Source organism: Camellia sinensis, chromosome 14 (assembly GCF_055761805.1).
Source record: "Camellia sinensis isolate YWXY chromosome 14, ASM5576180v1, whole genome shotgun sequence".
In the NCBI taxonomy this organism is placed as follows: domain Eukaryota; kingdom Viridiplantae; phylum Streptophyta; class Magnoliopsida; order Ericales; family Theaceae; genus Camellia; species Camellia sinensis.
The window spans coordinates 87,305,581-87,326,095 of NC_138974.1; positions in this window are offsets into that span (position 1 = coordinate 87,305,581).

The window sequence follows — 20,515 nt, forward strand, 5'->3', positions numbered from 1 at the left end:
TATATCTCTCTCCCTCTCTATATTTTCCAAGCTAAAACACCCTTAGCCCAACACCATTTCTTCACCAACCCATAGCCCTACCCTTCCATCCTCCATTCCAGCAGTTTGAGAGTGTTCTCCAGAGCTTAGGGGTGCTGCATTTTGGTCCAAGAAGCTACCAAAGTTTGGTCTTCAAGGGTGAGTACCATTCCCACTCTTTTGAGCTTATTCTTGTATCATTTCTTAGCCATACATGCTTGCTGTTTTGAGCTCCGGACCTAACTGAAAGTGGCATTTTTTTAAGCTCCTTTTCACTTTTGTTTAAGGGCCCCTCACTGTTTGAGGCCCCCTTGATGCACTTACTTCATTATCCTTCTTATATGCCATTATCTTGTGTAGTATTTTTGGCCTGTGTATAAACTATTTTGAGCTCTGTCATGAATTGAAAAGTTACTTATTTTGAGCCCTTCTTCAATGTTGTTGAAGGGCTCATTGCTGTTTGAGGCTCCTATCTTCCACTTGCCTTTATATCTCTATTTTGGCTCCATTTTTGCATGATTTGTTAGCCTATTTTGCTTCTGTTTTTGGGTTGTGGTCCGAACTATAAATGGCCTTATTTTGACCCTATATACATGTTTCATTAAGGGTCTTTCATGGTTTGAGACATCTTTTATATACTTTGTGTTATATCTCTCTTTTTGGCCCCATTTTGCATAGCATTTTGAATATATTTGCATACTCTTTTGGGTCCGGCCATCAACTGTAAAATGCATTATTTTTTGCCCCTCTTCAACATTGATGAAGGGCTCCTTTGTGTTTAAGGCCAGCAACCACTACTTGCTTCTTTGTCCATCTTTTGGTCCATTTCTTGCATGAGGGTTTAGCCATACCTGTGTTGGTTTTTATGGTTTGTTGTGTACTGTAAAATATCATATTTTGGGCCCCTCTTCAACATTGTTGAAGGTCCCTAATCTGTTTGGGGTCAGCAGCTGTGAGTTGCTTATTTATCTCACATTTAGGGCCATTTTTGCATGCTAGTTTTGCCCTACTTGTGTTTGTTGTTTGGCCTTTCTTAAAACTGTAAACATGATTATTTTTGGACTTCCTTGAATCTGTCTTCACATGTCATAGTCAAATAATGCATGCTTGATGTAGCTACAAGTCATTTCATGCGCTTAATCTTGCATTTCGAAACCATTTCATGCATCGGGTGCTATTTTGCCATCTTTCGGGGCTGTTTTGGGTCATGTTTTGCTGCTGAAATTTGCATGCTCGTATGCCATATTCCATGCTTTGCCATGTCTTGTTAGTGTGGCATTTTGTGCCTTAGGTTCGGTCCTCGGTTTGCGTGCACGTGTGCACGTATCTCGAGTGTCTCATTTTCATCGAATGGCCTCCTATGTGAGTGTGGCTGAGGTCCACTTGTGTTGGTGTAAGTCCATTGTGCATTGTGTATGCCATTTCATTTCATAGCATTGTGTATGCTAGGTTGTATGTTAGCACATTGTGTGTACCATGTTATCTCGTGCATCGTGTATGCCATTTCATAGCATTGTGTATGCTAGGTTGTATCTTAGTCGCATTTCATGCATGTCATGCATATTGCATTGTGCTTGGGATAGGAGTTAGCCCGAGCACGGGAAACGAGGTACGTTTCGTACTCCGAGTGACGGAACGTGTCTTAATTCCCTAGTCACCGACACTCCGGATTATCCGTGATGGATTTAGGTTTTTGTTTTGTTTTCATGTGCATTCATTCTATATTGAGTTGCACATTTCGACTCCTCGACCATCATGCATCGAGATGCGTGATTGGTGGCACGAGGATCGAGGCATGCATACATTTGTGAAAATACATTGCTATGCCCCTTTCCTGCTCTCTATTGCAGCAAATCAAGAATTAGCAACCTTCCGGAGTTTGGCACGCTTTCTAAGAAAAATTACAAAACAGAGGCTAATCGGGGCATCCCAGTGGATTTCCGCGCAAGGCAGCCCAGACATGCATCATTCATCAGAGTCAAGGCAGTCCCTGGCTTGCATGCCAGTTTATAGCTTTCTTAGTTAATTTGTAAATTAATTAGGAATTTGTTTATATTCGAACTGTATCATTTGGACTGTATTATTTGGGACTGTATATTATTTTATTCGGACCCTCTGCGCGAGGGCACAACTGTAATAAGTGTGTGCGTGTGTGTTGTATGTCTTCCAACCCCACGTCTTTCTCCCTTTTATTTACCCGCTTATGATGGTTAGATTAGGGCATGTTTCAATTAGCATACAGTATGACAGCATGTTTGCATTCATTCATCTGTTTTGCATGCACCGGGCTCGGCGCATCATACTAACTGCATTGTATTTTCAATTCCAAGTTGAATACATGTTAGCTGTTGCATTTCATATGCCATGTTTAGAATAGCCGAGCCTGTTATAGTTGCATTTTTGCATGTGTTGCATTAGGCATCTCTGTATAATTAGGACCATGCATGGATTTCTAATGAGCTTGTTTTTTTGGCTTGGAGTACTCAGTAAGTTTTATGCTTTAGCATCCTTGCATGCGTGTGAGTGACTGCCATGAATAGCATGCTTACCATGAGGCTAAATGCTTATGTGATATAACTGCCTGAATGCCTGTGGGTGAAGGTTGGGTTATCTGAATTGGAACAATTCATCAAATGTGTGTTTTAAGCCCACTAGATAGTGGCAAAACTATCTTTTCTAAGCCCACCTGAGGGTGGCAAATCCACGTCTTAGCCTACTTGCAGGTAGCACCATCAAACCATTTTCAAACAAACGAACATGAAATGTTTTGTTCCAATTCAGGCGACCCAGTCTATACTTGTATGCTGTGCGCATCACATAGTAAATCTAGGCTAATAACCGGAATAAGAACACACAATGTTTTCAAAACTTGATATCATGGTTAGTAGAGGCCGATCTTTGATCGGGCGAGCGGGGGTGCTCACGAAGTGACCTTCCCCAATCGTACCCAAGTTCCCGAGCCAAGGCAACTTTGGTGATGACGGACACGTGGCCTTAGGCAAACGAGTCAGGGTTTCCTAAATTTCTCAAAATAAAACATTTAGGTGGCGACTCTGTATCTGGCAAAGCAGTGCCATTAAGAACCGTGACAATTTGAGAGTCATGAGCTGTAGCGACCCCAAATGAACAGAACGGGAGCTCGTTCCTCCCGGGGCGTTCGGGGACGTCTACAGTTTCTGGCGACTCCACTGGGGATTTAGAGAACTTGACTCGAACTCGTGATATCTGTTTTTGACTACACTTGTGTGTTTCTTTGCATTGCATTTGCATTGGTGCGCCTAGGACACCGTGTTTGCCATCTGCTATTCTTGAACGGTTTGCCGGAGGCTTGTCTTGTCAAGGCATGACCATAAGGCTGACCGGTTGTGGGCTCTGCCAGTATAGGAACACAAACCCCGGTTTTACCGAGGCACCCTTTTTGACCATTTGACCTAGTGCATATTCGGATCCATAGTGACCATTCCAAACTAGGACAGGTTGCTTACCCGTTTATAGGTTGTTTGAAACCGCTGCGTGCGTAGTGAAACCCTAGCTCCTGACAAAATAGGACAGGGAAACCCTACCCCAACATAGGGGTGTTTTGGCTCTCACTTACTTGTTATGTGCTTTGGGGTGCGTCCCCATACGAATGCATGTATCAATTTACAGGGTTTGGGCATCAGGCCTGCGGGCGTCAGTTCAGTATTGTGGGTATCAGGCCTGCGGGCATCAGTTAGTATTTGAGAATCAATTATCTGTGGGTATCAGAGATTCAGTTTTGGGGGCAGTGATTCAGGGATAATAATCAGTGTTGGAGGACAGTGTGTATTCAGCTTGTCAACCGTGTGTTGTTATGCCCGGCTATGTGTCATGCATTTATTTTAAGCTGTTATGCTGTCCGTGTATTTGTTTATTTATTTCCTTATTGCTTTATTTATCTTTTTACTAGGGCAGTTCTAGCACAATTGCTTCCAACCCAGTAGATATTCCCCAAGCACTTTGGATACGAGGTCGTCGACTCAATCGATCCGAGGATCTAATCAACGGACAGCCAGTGTTTCATTCTCTACCCCCTGTTGCCAGGAGAAAACCAAGAAAGCGCAGTGTATCAGAATAGAGATTGTCAGAACAGTGGGTTACTCCATTAGAGGACAATAGGGCTGAGGTCTCGATTGTTGCTATAGAAATAGACATACCAGTTAGTCGGATGGATCAGCAAAATACATCAGGGATGGAAGCCCTAATGCGCCAGATGCAGGAGAGCATGAGACAAATGCAGGAGGACGTTGCCCGCCAAGCAGAGTTCTCTAAACAGCAGGCCGCAATCATGGCCCAGCAGGCCGAGCTGATTACCAGACTGCAATAGCAGAATGCGGCATTTGCTTCACATCAAGTCCCTCCTCCGCCAGGGGCTCCATTACCCGAGCAGGCACCTACTGTCCAGAACGCTCTGTCTAACACCCAAAACACTGTGCCAAATATCCAGAACCTACAAGAGGACACGAACCTTCCAACGGGGCCAGCTCCGCCCCCGCTTCCGCCTCAGCTGTCCAAAACCCATACACCCAACCACCCGGACTCTCCCTTCGAGTTCGAAATTGACCATACAGCTCTGAAACCGAGCAAGCTTGAGAAGCTCTTTAAGAAATCCCAAGGAATAAAGGCTATTCCGGATATCGAGGACGGATATACCGATGTGGCCATGACATTGCCCGATAGGTTCAAGATGCCGCAAATTGACCGTTTCGACGGATCCGGGGACCCCATGGTCCATCTTTGGCTATTCTCAGACATCCTGCGGCCAATGGGCCTAACCCGACCACAGAAGCTTTCGCTGTTCGGCCGAACCCTGTCGGGTGTGGCCGCCATCTGGTACGCGAAGTTAGAGGATGAGGTGAAGAGAAGCTGGGATGAAATGGCAAAGGCCTTTGTCGCACAATACTCGTACAATACTCAGATCGAGATTACAACTCGTGATCTCGAAACGACAAGGCAGGAGCCCAAGGAAACTTTCTCAGACTTTGTGACCCGGTGGAGGGCCAAGGCGTCGATGATGACTTTGAGGCCCACTGATAAGGACCAAATCCGGATGATTGTGCGCAATCTCCAACCAAAGTTGATGCAGAAAATGATTGTACTCCCTTCCCCACTTTCTCAGATTTACACGAGATGGGGGTACAAATCGAAGACGTAATGAAACAAGGTCTAATTGACCAGGATAGGGAGCAACCGAGGAGGACTTTTAACCGTAACAACAATGCAGGCCTGAGTGGCGCTGCAAACGCAAGAGCTTCAGAGGTCAGCATGGTCACCACCATTCCTCCTCCCCTTCCAAGGCCTATGGCAGCCATACCCTTCTCCGGTGCATCCGGAAGCAATACTCAAACCTCTAAATACCCGCCCAGAGGCCAAAGAACCTTCACCCCACTATACATGCGTTTGTCTAAGGCTCTGGGGTCTTGATCAGAAAGGGGCATCTAAAACCCCTAGAGCCGAGGCCATTGCCAAACCCACTCCCTCCCTCTCACAACCCAGCCAAGTACTGTGCATATCACCAGCAGCACGGCCACGATACTGACCAATGTTTCAGGCTGCGTCACGAGATTCAAGACCTCGTTGACAAAAATGTGATTTTGCCGCCAGAAAAACCCAACGTCACAACCAACCCCCTCCCTACACACAACCAAACTCCACCTCCCAAAAGAGTCAACCTTATCCAGACTGGGGTCGTGTCTTACGATCCTAGCATCTACATTACTCCTACCCACCTACCTAAGCCGGAGGTGTTCCTCCCCGACTGCACTGACTTCTTGTGCATGTTGGACATCTCCACAACCCAACCAGAGCCGACGGTGGTGACCATCAAAGATGGGGCAGGGCAAACGTCAGGAGAGAATGGGATTGTTGAGTCTGGGATTGAACAAAGTTTTGTTGGGGGAGCCTATGATCCGAGTGAGTACATCTTGTCAACAAGCCAGATGGGGCTGGGTATAGAATTGCCAGAGAAAGAAGAGCTATGTGTGATCCAGGGGGATGGATTTGAGCAAGGAGCATATGATCTGACAGCGGTAGAGGAGGACTTTGCCAACCTATAGTTTTTCGATGATCAAGAATCAGGAGATACGGCAGTCAACTGGTTCGACTATGAGGAATCGGCAGAGGCCACTGGATGGCTCGATGATCAACCAGATATAGTGGGAGAATCCCAACCAGAGCAAGGCCCGGCAGGGGTAAGGGTATCAGTTGTGGCTGGAAGGGCCGGAAGTCAGAATACATTGCCGGAGAACGCCGGTACAAAGAATTTCACTCGGGATGGAAGCATTGTGAATGCAGGGAAGGTTGAACAACAAGCTGCACTGACGCAGATAAAACAAAAGGGTTCTGAGAGAATCGGGAAAGCCAAGATCCAGGAAGGGATCGAAAGTGCTGCGGGCACGAGAACAGAGGATGCTGTGGGCATGCAGACTGAAAGTGCTGTGAGCACAAACATGCCCGAACCAGACAGGTGCCTCTTGTATGCCAGCGGAATGTGGTGGGAAGACGATGACTTATGTCTTGCCCACACAGACGAAGACTGGGGAAGTAGCCAACCAGATGACACTTGGTACCTCGATGAGGTTGACCACATGACAAGAAGCAGGCGGTACTTCAAGCCCCCGCACCTAGACCAACCCGAGGCATCCAGGAAGGATAGAGAAGCTGAGAAACAGAAGGGGAAGCAGATCGAAGAGGAAGCTGTGCTGAAACAGCTAAAGAAGATACAAGCAGACATCTCCATCTGGGGACTGCTTATGGCATCGTGAGTGTATAGACAAGCTGTCTTATCTGCTATGGACAAGTCCAAACTCTCCATAGATACTACACCAGAACAGCTGGTTGGGCTGGTTTTTCCAGGAGGAGGTTCCCCGGCATTAACCTTTTTAGACAAGGAACTACTGCCTGAGGGCACAAATCACAACAAACCCCTTTACATTTCCGTGGAATGTAGAGACAAGTGGATACCGGTGGTACTTGTTGATACCGGGTCCGCTATCAATGTCTGCCCAACCAGAACAGCGTATGCAATCGGTTTGAAGCCTGCGGACTTCGTGCCGACTACTCAAGTGATCAGAGCATACGATAATACCAGCAGGGAAGTGATGGGGACTGTCAAAATTCAAACCAAGGTTGGTCCAGGACAACACAACATTGAATTCCATGTCTTGGACGTTCCCGCAACCTTTAACCTACTTTTGGGGCGACCGTGGTTGCACCAGGTCAAGGCAGTCTCTTCCACTCTACATCAGATGCTGAAGTACCCTCACGGGAAGGGGGTAGCGATTGTTTTTGGAAATTCATCAATCCATCCGCCGCCGGAAGTGTCCACACCTGTCTTGGAAATCGAGCATAGCACTGAGGATGTGTTCTTATCAGGGTTCACTTTGGCTGAGGCTCGAGTGGTACAGAATGTTATGGCTGTGAATGAGGGGGTGTACGTCAGTGCTCAATCCGTCTACCTCATGAACAAGTTACAACACATCCCCGGAATGGGATTGAGAAGAAGCGGCCGGAAAGGTGTCGCGGCATTGGCCGAAGTGCCACACAACCCTCACACCTTTGGATTGGGTTATCTGCCCACCAAAGAGGACTGGGTGAGGAAGGGTAAAGAGATGGCCGGAAGAGCCAGAGCAAAGAAGGCTGGGAAGCCTTTCGAATTAATGCATAGGCCCATTCAGGGTACCCTAAACGGACGCTTCGTCCGGGAGGGGGAGGACTTTCCGTTTTGCGGCTTCCCAGAACCATGGTTGAACGCGGAGAGGGAGCGCGTGCCTGGTTTCGAGATTTTCTTCGACCTGCAACTACCCGGGGATGACGTTGCCGAAGGGCAGACAGACCCATCAGCTGAGGTTAAGCAGTGTAAGGCAATGGATTCTGAGAGCACCGAACTTGAGATGGGGGTAGTGCTGGCGTATCTACTTTCAGATCCTTCGATCGAGCAAAAGTGCTTGGGGAATAACTCCTCGGTTTCCATGATTGAGGATGAAACAGCTGCGGGCCTTCCAGCGACTATCTTGGATGCATCTATCGCACCCTCTCTCACTTAGCAGTACGAGGAGGGATTTTTGTCCAGCAACATCGGGTCAGGTAGTGAGCCGGAATCTGATTCCACCGAGTCCTGTGAGTCGGAATCAGGTTCCAGCTCGACTAAGTCTGAGTCTGGTAATCCTGGGGATGATAACCCGGATGCCACAGTTATGTCCAGGTCGTCTTTTTCTTTCTCATTTGAGTCTGTTGTAACCGAGAATTCGGACGATTTGGATGAGCTTAGTGAGAATCAAGTGACTGTGGTTTCTGAGTACTTTTCTGTGCCCTTAATTTATTGCATAAACTCAGACTTTCAAAATTTTGATGAAAACGACGAGGACGAAATTCCTCCGATTTTGCAACGTTTAATTGAGCAGGAGCAGGAGAGATTTGTCAAACCCTTAACGGATGAAATCATTACCGTGAACATTGGTACTGAGGAGGACCCGCGGCTGGTACAGATCGGGTCCACGCTGTCTTCGGAGGAACGCGAGCGCTTAGTCGTTTTATTAAAAGATTTCAAAGATGTTTTCGCGTGGTCCTACGAAGACATGCCTGGGATCGATCCTGAGATTGTACAGCACCGGATCCCCCTTGACCCCGAAGCTCGACCTGTTAAGCAGAAACTCAGAAGGATCCGCCCCAACTGGGCTCTCAAGATTAAGGAAGAGGTCACCAAGAAGATCGACGCAGGCTTCCTACTGGTATCCGAATACCCGACTCGGTTGGCCAACATCGTTCCAGTGCCAAAGAAGGATGGCAGGATCCGGGTATGCGTGGATTTCAGGGATTTGAACAGAGCTAGTCCGAATGACGACTTTCCCTTACCGCATATTGATGAGTTGGTGGATTTTACCGCAGGGCATGCTTTACTTTCGTTCATGGATGGCTTCTCAGGGTACAATCAGATAGTAATGGCACCAGAAGACAGAGAAAAGACTGCATTCACCACCCCGTGGGGAACATACTGCTACAGAGTAATGCCGTTTGGGTTGAAGAACGCCGGAGCTACTTATCAACGGGCCGCGAACACGATATTACACGACATGATCCACAAAGAGCTTGAGGTGTACGTAGACGACATGATTGTCAAGTCCAAGGAAAGAGAGGGCCACTACACCGCCTTGCAAAAGTTCTTTCAAAGGATCAGGGAATTCCGGTTGCGGCTAAATCCTCAAAAATGTACTTTCGGTGTTACAGCGGGAAAAATGCTGGGGTTTTTGATTACACAAAGGGGCATCGAGGTCGACCCTTCAAAGATCAAGGCCATCTTAGAAATGCCACCACCAAGGACTGAAAAGGAAGTGCGAGGCTTTCTAGGTAAAGTGCAATTCATAAGACGGTTTATCTCAAAATTAACCTTGACTTGTGAATCACTTTTTGGTCTCCTGAAGAAAGGCAAGAAATTCCAATGGGACGGCCGATGCCAAACAGCTTTTGAACAGATCAAGAAATATTTAAAGAACCCGCCCGTGTTGTCGCTACCAGAACCGGGGAAACCGTTGATATTGTACCTTTAAGTGACTGAGACTACAATGGGCTGTATGCTCGCACAAGAATTGGAGGATAAGGTGGAGAGGGCCATCTACTATCTGAGTAAGAAGATGTTGGACTACGAGACCCGCTACACTCCGCTTGAGAAGGCTTGCTTGGCTTTGGTATGGGCTACCAGGAAGCTGCGGCACTACTTGTTAGCTCACTCCATAATGTTGGTTTCACGACTAGATCCCATCAAATACCTTTTCGAGAAACCGGCACTTACGGGTAGGCTAGCTCGTTGGCTGCTGTTGCTCTCCGAATTCGATCTGAAATACGTAACACGCAAGTCAGTCAAAGGAAGAGCAGTGGCAGAGTTCTTGGCCGATCATCCAGTCGAAGGAGATGAAGCAGTTGAGTACTTGTTCCCAGATGAAGCCATTTTGCACATCGACGACGAATATTGGACGATGTACTTTGACGGAGCATCAAGTCAATACGGGTATGGGATAGGAGTGTTGCTGATAGCACCCGAAAATTCCCGTATCCCTCTAGCCTTCAAACTCTGGTTCAAAGTCTCGAACAACGAAGCAGAATATGAGGCATGCATTGCCGGCCTAGAAGCGGCCTTGGAACTAGGGGCAAGACGTTTGGACGTCATCGGGGATTCAAACCTTGTTGTGTCTCAAGCAAACGGAGACTGGAAAGTCAAAGAAGAAAAGATGATGATGTACCATCAGACCTTGGACTTGCTAATCCCTCGGTTTGAAAAGCTAAACTTTGCTCATCTTCCAAGAGAGAACAACAGGTTCGCAGATTCTCTAGCAACTCTATCTTCCATGATAGACATCCCATTTGGAATCCGGATGCGTCCAGTCGTCATTGACCAGAAATTTGCGCCAGCCTACGAGTCGGTCGCTGCTATAGATGAGGTTCAGGACGAAAACCCCTAGTATTACGACATTTGGAATTTCATGGAAAAGGAAGCATACCCGCCAGGGGTAAATGCCAAGGATAAAAGGGCAATAAGAAGAATGGCCGTCTAGTTCATCATCTGTGGGGGTAAGCTGTATAAGAGAGGTCATCTGGGAATGCACAAGCTGTGTGTTGAAGCCGAGGAATCGAAGCGCCTGATGGAGGCCATCCATGGAGGAGAATGCGGTGCGCATATGAACGGAGTAATGCTAGCACGGAAGATCCTCAGACAGGGTTATTACTGGTCCACCATGGAGGAGGATTGTATTAGTTTTGTTCGGCGATGCCAGTAATGTCACATTCATGCAAACCGTATGAACATCCCGCCGTCGAAGCTGTACAACATGACTTCCCCATGGCCTTTTTCAGTTTGGGGAATCGATGTGATCGGGGCTGTCACTCCGAAGGGGTCAAATGGGCATGAGTTCATCCTAGTTGCGATAGATTATTTCACGAAGTGGGTCGAGGCCCAATCATATGCGGTGTTGAAGGCGTCACATGTTGCAAAGTTTATCAGAAACAACATCATTTGTCGCTATGGGGTCCCAAACAAGATCGTTTCAGATAATGGTTCCCACTTCAAGAAGGAAGTGATAGACTTGTTGGAGAAATAGAACGTGGCTTTTCATAAGTCATCTACATACCGGCCGCAAACCAACGGAGCGGTCGAGGCCGCCAACAAGAATATCAAACACATACTGCAGAAGATGGTGGAAACCTACCGGGATTGGCCAGATTAGCTGCCATTTGCTCTGTGGGGCTACAGGACTTTAATCAGAACTTCTACTGGAACGACTCCGTATTCATTAGTTTATGGGATGGAGGCCGTTCTACCTATCGAGATTGAGGTTCCGTCATTACGAGTATTGGCTGAGTGTCAAATAGCCGAAGCAGATTGGCAGCAGAGCAGATTTGAGGAACTCATGCTTTTTGAGGAGAGAAGACTGAAAGCGCTGTACCATGTTCAAGGCTATCAGCGCAGAATTTCCCGGGCTTTCAACAAGAAGGTTAAGTCCAGGAATCTAAAGGAAGGAGATTTGGTGCTCAAGGACAACTGAGCTCCCATCCACGACCCAAGGGGCAAGTTCAAACCCAATTGGACTGGTCCCTACATCATCAAAGCTATCTGGTCAGTTGGAGCTGTGGTTCTGATGGATCTAGATGGCCTAGAGTTTTCCCAACCGATCAACATGGACAAGCTGAAGAAATATTACCCCTAAGAGGCTCGCTAGGCCGAAAACCCGAAAGGGCGACCTAGGCAAAAGTTAGAGCACAAAAAATTGGAAAATATAAAAACTGAGCTCGCAAGGTTGAAAACCCGCAAAGGGCGACCTTGGCAAAAGTTAGAGCGTAAAAGGAGAGTGAAAATACCCGAGTGAACCTAAGCCTGAACTACGTAAGGCTTGATTCCCATCTTTGGGATACGTAGGCAACTTCACCTTGAAGTTCAGCCATAAACTCTCCCCCGATCAACATTGTCCATTTTGACCATCTCGGTCATCTTTATCCATCAGCATTTATCGCGATCTCCGGTACAGTGCTATTCAGACTAGGGGCAACTTTCCGTTGCCGCGATAGTGCAGAGCTATTCAGACTAGGGGCAACTTTTCGTTGCCATGCAGTGCCGCGGTACTCTTCAAACTAGGGACAACTTTCCAGTTGCAGGGATCTGGGGTTGTGCATCTCAGTGACAGATCTTAGGCGTGTCCAGTTCTGATCCATATCGAAAATGGTTTTGAAAAGTTTTAATAAAAGTTGACTTCGTTCAAATTAATCTCTTTACAACTAAGACCATTTTTGGACCAAAGCGGAAAATTTTCAGTACCACAACCTTCAATTTCATTGATTTCAAAACAGAGTTCTCCTGCTCTTGCATACAATCGACGTTGCTTTTTATTACATTCATAAAGAAAACTTGAAAGTACTAATAAAGCAATAAATCTAGGGCATAGTCGAGTCAAGTGTCCCTGCGCCCCCTCCCAGAGCTGGTCGAAGCCTCTGAAGCCAAGCTAGGCCCAACCTGTGCCTCCTCGTTGAGCCAATCCAAGCACTCGTCAGACAAAGTGCAACTGAAAGTGGGAGCAGGAGCCAGGAGTTCTCTAGTCGTCCATGCTGTGGCATATCGGGCAAGTTGTGCACCTCAGACCGGGAAAGCAGCCGGGTACTCAATCCCCTCTGGTGGGCAGATCTGATCATGACCGAACTGGCGCAGGAACTAGAACGGAAAGTAGAACACACAGTGGGTTAGACCAATCAACTGGATCCCGATCAGCCAGGACATGCTATAGCTCATTGCCGGGAGGTTGAGCCAAGGACAACGCCAAGCAATGCGATCTGCGAACAAATTGCACATCCAGTCAAACCACCACCCTTCGTCAGGGGTATCAACTAGGCACTGTCAAAAGAAATAGCCTCGGGCTCAGTAGGCCGGGTAAGAGTCCACAACCTGTAATTTGTCCATTAACCATACCTGGGGGAGGGATGAAAAATGAGAGAATAAAGAATAGAGAGGTGTACGATGAGAGAAAAATAAGACAAGGGTTTTGTGAGAAAAATCGAGCCTGAGGGCCGAGTGATGTGAGCAAATACATATGTAAGATTGGGTGGGAAATATTGCCTGCAGTAGCAGTGGACTCCTAGCAAATCTAGTCGTCTCCCGGCGATAGACAGAATCCAAGCCCATCAGCGTCTCGGCCAAGGTCATGGCGATACAGCTCTTTCCTTCTCTCAGGCCCTGAGCAACTTCAATCAAACGAATGCTAGCTCTGCCGAAGCCCGGGGAAAGCAAAAAGTGAGACAGCAAGCACAAGCAAAGGGTGTGTTGCCGGAAACCTTGCCAATAATGGTTGCTGCAGTCACCGGCGCGGTGAGTCCACACATCCGCCCTAAAGCTTGGGCGTGGCCAAAGCGGAACTGGGGCAAGATCTCTTCATGACTTTCAGATTCCACCAAAACTTGAAAATCTTCAAAAGTTGGACATACCTCTTGACTGCCGAAGCTAAAGACGTGCGTCACCGGGTTTCAAAACCTCGCCGCGGCATGGAGGAAAGGGAGATGCAGCGGAGTGCGACTCAGCGTGAATAGTGCATTCAAGCCGAAACCCTGGAAGTTTAACTTTTCCGAGCCATCTAGAGAAGCGATCCAAGCTGTGAGATTTTCAACGAGAAACGCCTCCATTTTTGTGCAAAACTAAGATGAATTGAATCAAAGCACGGAGCTAAGGCTTTAAAAGAGGGAAAAACACTATTCAGGAGGACAAGTGTCAAAAATTGGGCGGCTGCAGGGTTAAGTGGCCGGCCGGCCACTTTTTCTGGCAGGCCGGCTACTTCTTGTTACAAAACTGGCCGGTGGCCCCCTCTCTGCAATAAATCTGGCCGGCCGGCTCCCAAAAGTGGTCGGCCATGCTCTAGTGTATGCCTTTGGCCCTGTTTTACCCTCCGAGGGAAAGTTTCAAGCATTTCCATGCAACGGATGTGCCGAAGGCCTCTATTTCCCTCTGTTTTGGATGCGTTCCGTTGCCTAGATCGTCCGAAGTGCATTTCGTTTTGTTTAGTCTTGTTTATCGAGTTGTTGTTTTGTTTATCGAGTTGTCGTTTTGCTTATCGAGTTGTTTGTCGAGCTGTCGTGTTTCGTGTTTTGAGTTGTTACTCTTTGTTTAAGCTTTCTGTTTGAGTCTTATTTATCGAGTTGTCAACATTATTGTATTTTGCTTATCGAGTTGTAAACTTGCTAAGGTTTTGTTATATCTTAGAAAGTTAAGTTGTTGCGTCGGTTCACTACCTGACCGGGCAAAATGCACAATGCACATTTCCATTCAATCTCATTATGATGCAAAAAGATGCGATATGATGCTAAGAGTTTAAAATACAATACTTTTTTCAAAAGCTATTTCATCCCATCATGCCTTGCTTGTTACAACATTTTACAGACTAAGGCACAAGTTCTACAGAAAATAAAACTGCCCGGTAATGTACAACGTGCTACAACTACTAGCAAAAAGATAAATAAAACAAGAAACAGCTGCATCTGCGCTCTCAGGAGCAGTGATAAGAGGCCCTCTTCATCCTCTTCTGCGGAATGGACTCTCCGCCACCATCGCCATCGCCATCATCTGAATCGGAGCCGTCATCCTCGGGATCCCCCTCAGCCTCGCCTCCACTCCCGGAACCAAGGCCGGAGCCGTCATCTCCATCAGCGGATGTCTCCGACTGACGGTCTGCAACCTCCTCTTCCTCATCCTCATCAGGCTCCTCCTCCACAACATGTGCTCTACGTCTGCGAGACGACCCCTCCCCTCGAGAAGGCCTGGATGGCCCAGCTCCCCGGAAAGGTCTGGATGGCCCAGCTCCGTGAAAAGGCCTGGATGATCCAGCTCCCTGAGAAGGCCCAGGTGGCCCGGCCCGTGGCTGAGCATATACTGGAGGCATCTGAGAACAAAGAATTCAAAGTAAATACATCAGTCCAAATATGCACATCAGATGCAGATGCAAGCAAAAACTACATGAAGTGGGTGCATGTAAACACAGTGTACAAGTGGGGTGTGTGTCAGATGTGCTCTACACAAATAGTCTATCAATGCAGTAGAAATTAGCATGTCATTAGAAGTATGATAAATGCCAGAAAACTAAAGGGTACCTGGAAGCCCATGATAGACAACTGTGCCTCCCTCCGCAAAACCATGCCCTTGAGTGAGGCCACCAATCCGATCACCTCCTCCGTGTACTCTCTGGGTGGCTGCAGATACCAGCTCAAATCATCAACGAATAAATGAGTGTCTAAGCATTTGAATGATAGATGAAAAGCAGTAGAACATACCGGCGGTGAGTCGTGATCAATGACATATCGATGACCGGGCATCGGAGGCTCTATCGGGATCGGAATCGGAGAGGTAGTCCCATACTGCCATCCCATCAGCTCAGTCGGCATATCCGGCCACCCAGGATGAGGAAGAGTCGAAGGAATCGGGGGAATCGATCCACCCCCACCTCTAGATGTACCAGCCCTGCTGGTGGAAGGGGCGTCTACAGCCCGAGCCCGGGCTTGGCTCGAGGATGGCATACCAGCAGACCTCATCGTCGGAGTGCGAACTCCCGTCAATGGAGGCATCAGATATGTGTGACGGTAAGTGGCGTAGTCCCCCTCCTCAAGATATAGCAAAGCGTCAGTGCCCAGCATAGCATTGACAACATCCCGAGAAATGAGTATATCAGCAATCCGCATGTCGGCTGGGGGTGCTGAGGGAGGATCCTGAGAAGTGTACCCCTAAACCTGGCGCAAGAAACGCTCCCCCAAAAAGAAGGCCCTGCCAATCGGTCCTTCAAACAGGAGTCTGTACCGGGAGGCACCCCACCCTTCGGTAAACTGGAAACGGAGACCCCCACCTAAGGGCGCCCACGGCTGCCATGTAATCTGCGGATAACAGGTGCATTAACCAAACAGAAATCGAAGATGTACAGGACAAATCAAAGATGAAAACAAAAAGAACTGAGAGTTCTGAAGTACCTCCGATGGGCGCACTGTGTCGAAATACTGTCGCAGGTAAAGGACAGACTCCCGAGGCCTTGGCCGGTGCCGGCCTTCAAACACCAGTGAGTAAGGGGTCATGAGAGGTCCCGCTACCATCATCTCCAGGGCCAATGTCGAGAAATATACATAGACCCACAACTGCAGAAAACAAAGCAGAATATGGAATGCTGAGAACAAAATGCACGATGCAGAGTATAAAGTGCGCCGTGTGTGCAATGTGCAAGTAATGAGGAGCAGAAATGTAAATCAAGAGGGCAGAAAGTACCTCCCAGGCTCTTCAGTAGCCATCGAGTAAGTCCCCCCGTCCGCGGGAAGTCGCGCTCATGTAGCAGTAAAGGGTGGCCAAGCCGGCACCACACCAGTCGTATCGCTTGACCTGTGATAGATCCACCAAGGCACTCAGCAGATAGGGCCCAACGGTGTTCCCTCTATCAGCAAACAAGGTGGTCCCAAACAGGAACATCAAGAAGCCTCGAGCATACTGCGCCGCCTCATCAGGAGTCGCGGGCTCCATCTCCACCCGCCGAAAATGGGAAGGGAACCAGGTGTATCGGACTCTCCCCGAAGCCCTGTCAATAGGCAGGCGAGTCCCCAGCAGATATATCCAAGAGGCCTCCCACTCGCCCATGTCCTCATCATATGGGATCGCCCAGCCTCCCAAATCAAGGCCGATCAATACAGCGAAGTCAAAAGGGGTCATAGTCATATCCCTAGTGGCAGAGAAATGAAAAGAGTTGGTGGTGTCCCACCATCTCTCCACCAAGGCGGCCATCAGCGTCCTCCTAGCAGGACAACGAGATAGCCCAGCGCAGAAGGGCCCAAACCCTGTCAAGTCGACCAAATCCCGAACGGCCTCCGGGAGCTCAGCATACTAGTCTCTCGCCGCAGTAGAGCCGTACCTCCGCACATTGCGAGAAGTCACCTGCATTCAGAATGAATAGGTGTTTCAGCAAAAAATGAATAAGCTGCGTGCAAATGAAATAAATAGGCTATGTGCAAAGTAAAATCAGTGTGGGCTGCGTGTTCACCTTCAATTTGAGCTGTCTGTTCAGAAAATTAGTGTTTGGGCTGCGTGTTCAAGCTCTCAGTCAGTGTGTGCTGCGTGTTCACCATCAATTTGAGCTGTGTGTTCAAAAAATCAGTGTTTGGGCCGCGTGTTCAAGCTCTCAATCAGTGTGTGCTGCGTGTTCACCATCAACTTGAGCTGTGTGTTCAAAAGATCAGTGTTTGGGCTGCGTGTTCAAATCTCAATCAGTCTGGGCTGTGTGTTCAGAAAATCAACTTGAGCTGTGTGTTCAAAAGATCAGTGTTTGGGCTGTGTGTTCAGAAAATCAATCTGGGCTGTGTGTTCAGAAGATCAATTTGGGCTGTGTGTTTAGAAAATCAATATGGGCTGTGTGTTCAGAAAATCAATTTGAGCTGTGTGTTCAGAAAATCAGTGTTTGGGCTGCGTGTTCAAATCTCAATTAGTCTGGGTTGTGTGTTCAGAAAATCAATCAGAGCTGTGTGTCCAGAAAATCGATTTGAGCTGTGTGTCCAGAAAATCAGTGTTTGGGCTGCGTGCTCAACTCTCAATCAGTGTGTGCTGCGTGTTCACCATCAATCTGGGCTGTGTGTTCAGAAAATCAATCTGGGCTGTGTGTTCAGAAAATCAATTTGAGCTGTGTGTTTAGAAAATCAGTGTTTGGGCTGCGTGTTCAAATCTCAATCAGCGTGTGTTGTGTGTTCACCATCAATTTGAGCTGTGTGTTCAGAAAATCAGTGTTTGGGCTGCGTGTTCAAATCTCAATCAATCTGGGCTGTGTGTTCAGAAAACCAACTTGAGCTGTGTGTTCAGAAAATCAGTGTTTGGGCTGCGTGCTCAAATCTCAATCAGTGTGTGCTACGTGTTCACCATCAATTTGAGCTGTGTGTTCAGAAAATCAGTGTTTGGGCTGCGTGTTCAAATCTCATTCAATCTGGGCTGTGTGTTCAGAAAACCAACGTGAGCTTTGTGTTCAGAAAATCAGTGTTTGGGCTGCGTGTTCAACTCTCAATCATCAAATCGGGCTGTGTGTTCAGAAAATTAGTGTTTGGGCTGCGTATTCAAATCTCAATCAGTCTGGGCTGTGTGTTCAGAAAACCAATTTGAGCTGTGTGTTCAGAAAATTAGTGTTTGGGCTGCGTGTTCAAATCTCAATCAGTCTGGGCTGTCTGTTCAGAAAATCAACTTGAGCTGTGTGTTCAGAAAATTAATGTTTGGGCTGCGTGTTCAAAACTCAATCAGTGTGTGCTGCGTGTTCACCATCAATTTGAGCTGTGTGTTCAGAAAATCAGTTTTTGGGCTGCGTGTTCAAATCTCAATCAGTGTGTTGGGCTGTGTGTTCAACCCTCAACCGATGTATGCCGTGTGTTCACAATCAATTTATGGGCTGAGTGCTCAGGAATTCTAGTGATAAGACTGTGTATCTAAAACGCAAGCAGAATGCAAGAAAAATTCATAATACAATACAGAAAAGGTAGGAATGAAGTAAATACCTCTCGTGCCTCGTGGGAGAGATGATACTCAGGCTCCCGCAGGAGGAGATCCCCGGGTGCTCGCTCGTCAAACTCGGTGAAATGATGAAAAACAGCCCGCGAGAGAACATGTACTGGTGGATCATACCTCTCGGGGATGAAGGGGCAAACCCTCGGAGGCAGAGACGTGATGTCAGGCTCACCCTCGGCGCCTGGAGAACCTCCACCATGGGGAAATTGACCCGCCATTTCAAGAAATCTGCAAAAAGGGGCAAAAATGAGCAAAAATGAGCAAAAATTGGAAAAAGTCAACAAAAGTCAACCCTCGGGAAGTGAAAAAGTCAACAAAAGTTAACTCCCGAGAAAATCTTCCAAATATTGAGACAAACTCACCTCAAGTGGCGAAAATGAGAAAAGAAGCCCCGAAACCAAAATTTAATCGGTTCAAAGTGCTTGAAACTGAAAGATTTCGCGAAAACAACTTGCGTGGGGCGTTGGAAAACGCGTATAGAGCCCGGATCTGAGGGAGAAAATGGTTTGGGAAGGAGGAGAGGAAGATTTCGAAGCTGCAAAAGTGAGCTCAAAGTGTTTGGGTGGATGTATTTAAAGAAAAGAGGCTAAAAGGACAAAATTGCCCCCGGATTAGGCAAAGTGGCCGGCCGGCCACTTTTTCTGGCTGGCCGGCCATTTACTTTTCAAAAAATGGCCGGTGACCTCTCTCTCCCAATAAAATTGGCCGGCCATGTTCCCCACATGCCCTCCAAGGTCCCTGCAAATTTTGAGAAAGATTGGAGTCCCCGAGACCTTAAAAAGTACAAGGGAAGTGCACTCTCTGTCGCGAAATCGCTCCGCCGGAACTTCAGCTTCAACTTTCAATGCATGTCTCATCGTTTACTCATCAAAGTGAGATGTATCCTTTTGAACATGTTGTAACCTCTCCGGGAGGTGGATCGGAGGTCGCGATCGAGCCGCCTTCGCCGAAACGCGCGTTTCTTCCCGCATTGCGAAGCACTTTTTTTCATCAACACCATGATTGTCTACATTCGATATCACATTGAACGTATGTTGTGCTTGTTGAATTTCTTTATTTTGCAGGCACGATATTGTATGTACGGTTCATTTGAGGCTGGTGCGACCAGACGAATTGCGCAGGTATCGTATCTTCTCCATGTGAGACGTGACGAAAATTGAATGATTCTCTGCACCCTTAACTGCTTGAAATGTAGTTGTTGCTTTGCATTCTTGCTTAAAACTGTCGCATCTGTTTGCGAATACTTGCTTCATTACAGCTTGCTGCATTTGCACGATCATTGAGTTACCTTCGGCTTCTTGCATTGTCAGTTGCATTTTTCCCCTGCCTGCGGGCATGCCTGCGGGCACATCTATGTTATTTTGTATGTTTGTCTAAGTCTTCGGCCTTGTCAAAAATGGGTCGTCTCTAGGCTTTGACATTCACTCCCGTCACTTATGACTTTCGAGTTCTGTCAAAGAGGGGCAACTGTAGACACCCCATTTTTGACCGACCTTGAGACTCAGACGTCACCAGCTGAGCGCTCGGTGATACTGCATATTGTGCCCGTTTAGAAATTTCAGAGTCTTGGCTGTGAGCCTTGCCTCCGAGCTTTCGGACTCTTTTGTGCTTTGCCTCGGTTTGCGAACCAGGCTCGATTTTCTCTGTTTTCTCTTCACGAAGGGAGGGAGAGGTCCCGTAGATCATCTCTCAGTGGCCGTAGGCTACGTTTTGTGGTCGTAGGCCATTTCACTCGTTTGGAGTCCGGTTTCTAGTTTTTCAGAGCCGTTGCCCGTGTGCCTCGGTTCGGGACCGCTTAACCACCTCCGTTTGCTCCAATTTTTGGCATACTTCTTATTTGCTCCCTTTTTGAGGGACACTGTGGTCCAAGAGACCGACTTTGTGATCGAACACCACTCCCGGCACCTAACAGCCCGTTTTCGGGGCCCCAGACTGCGCGTTTCGGCCCCC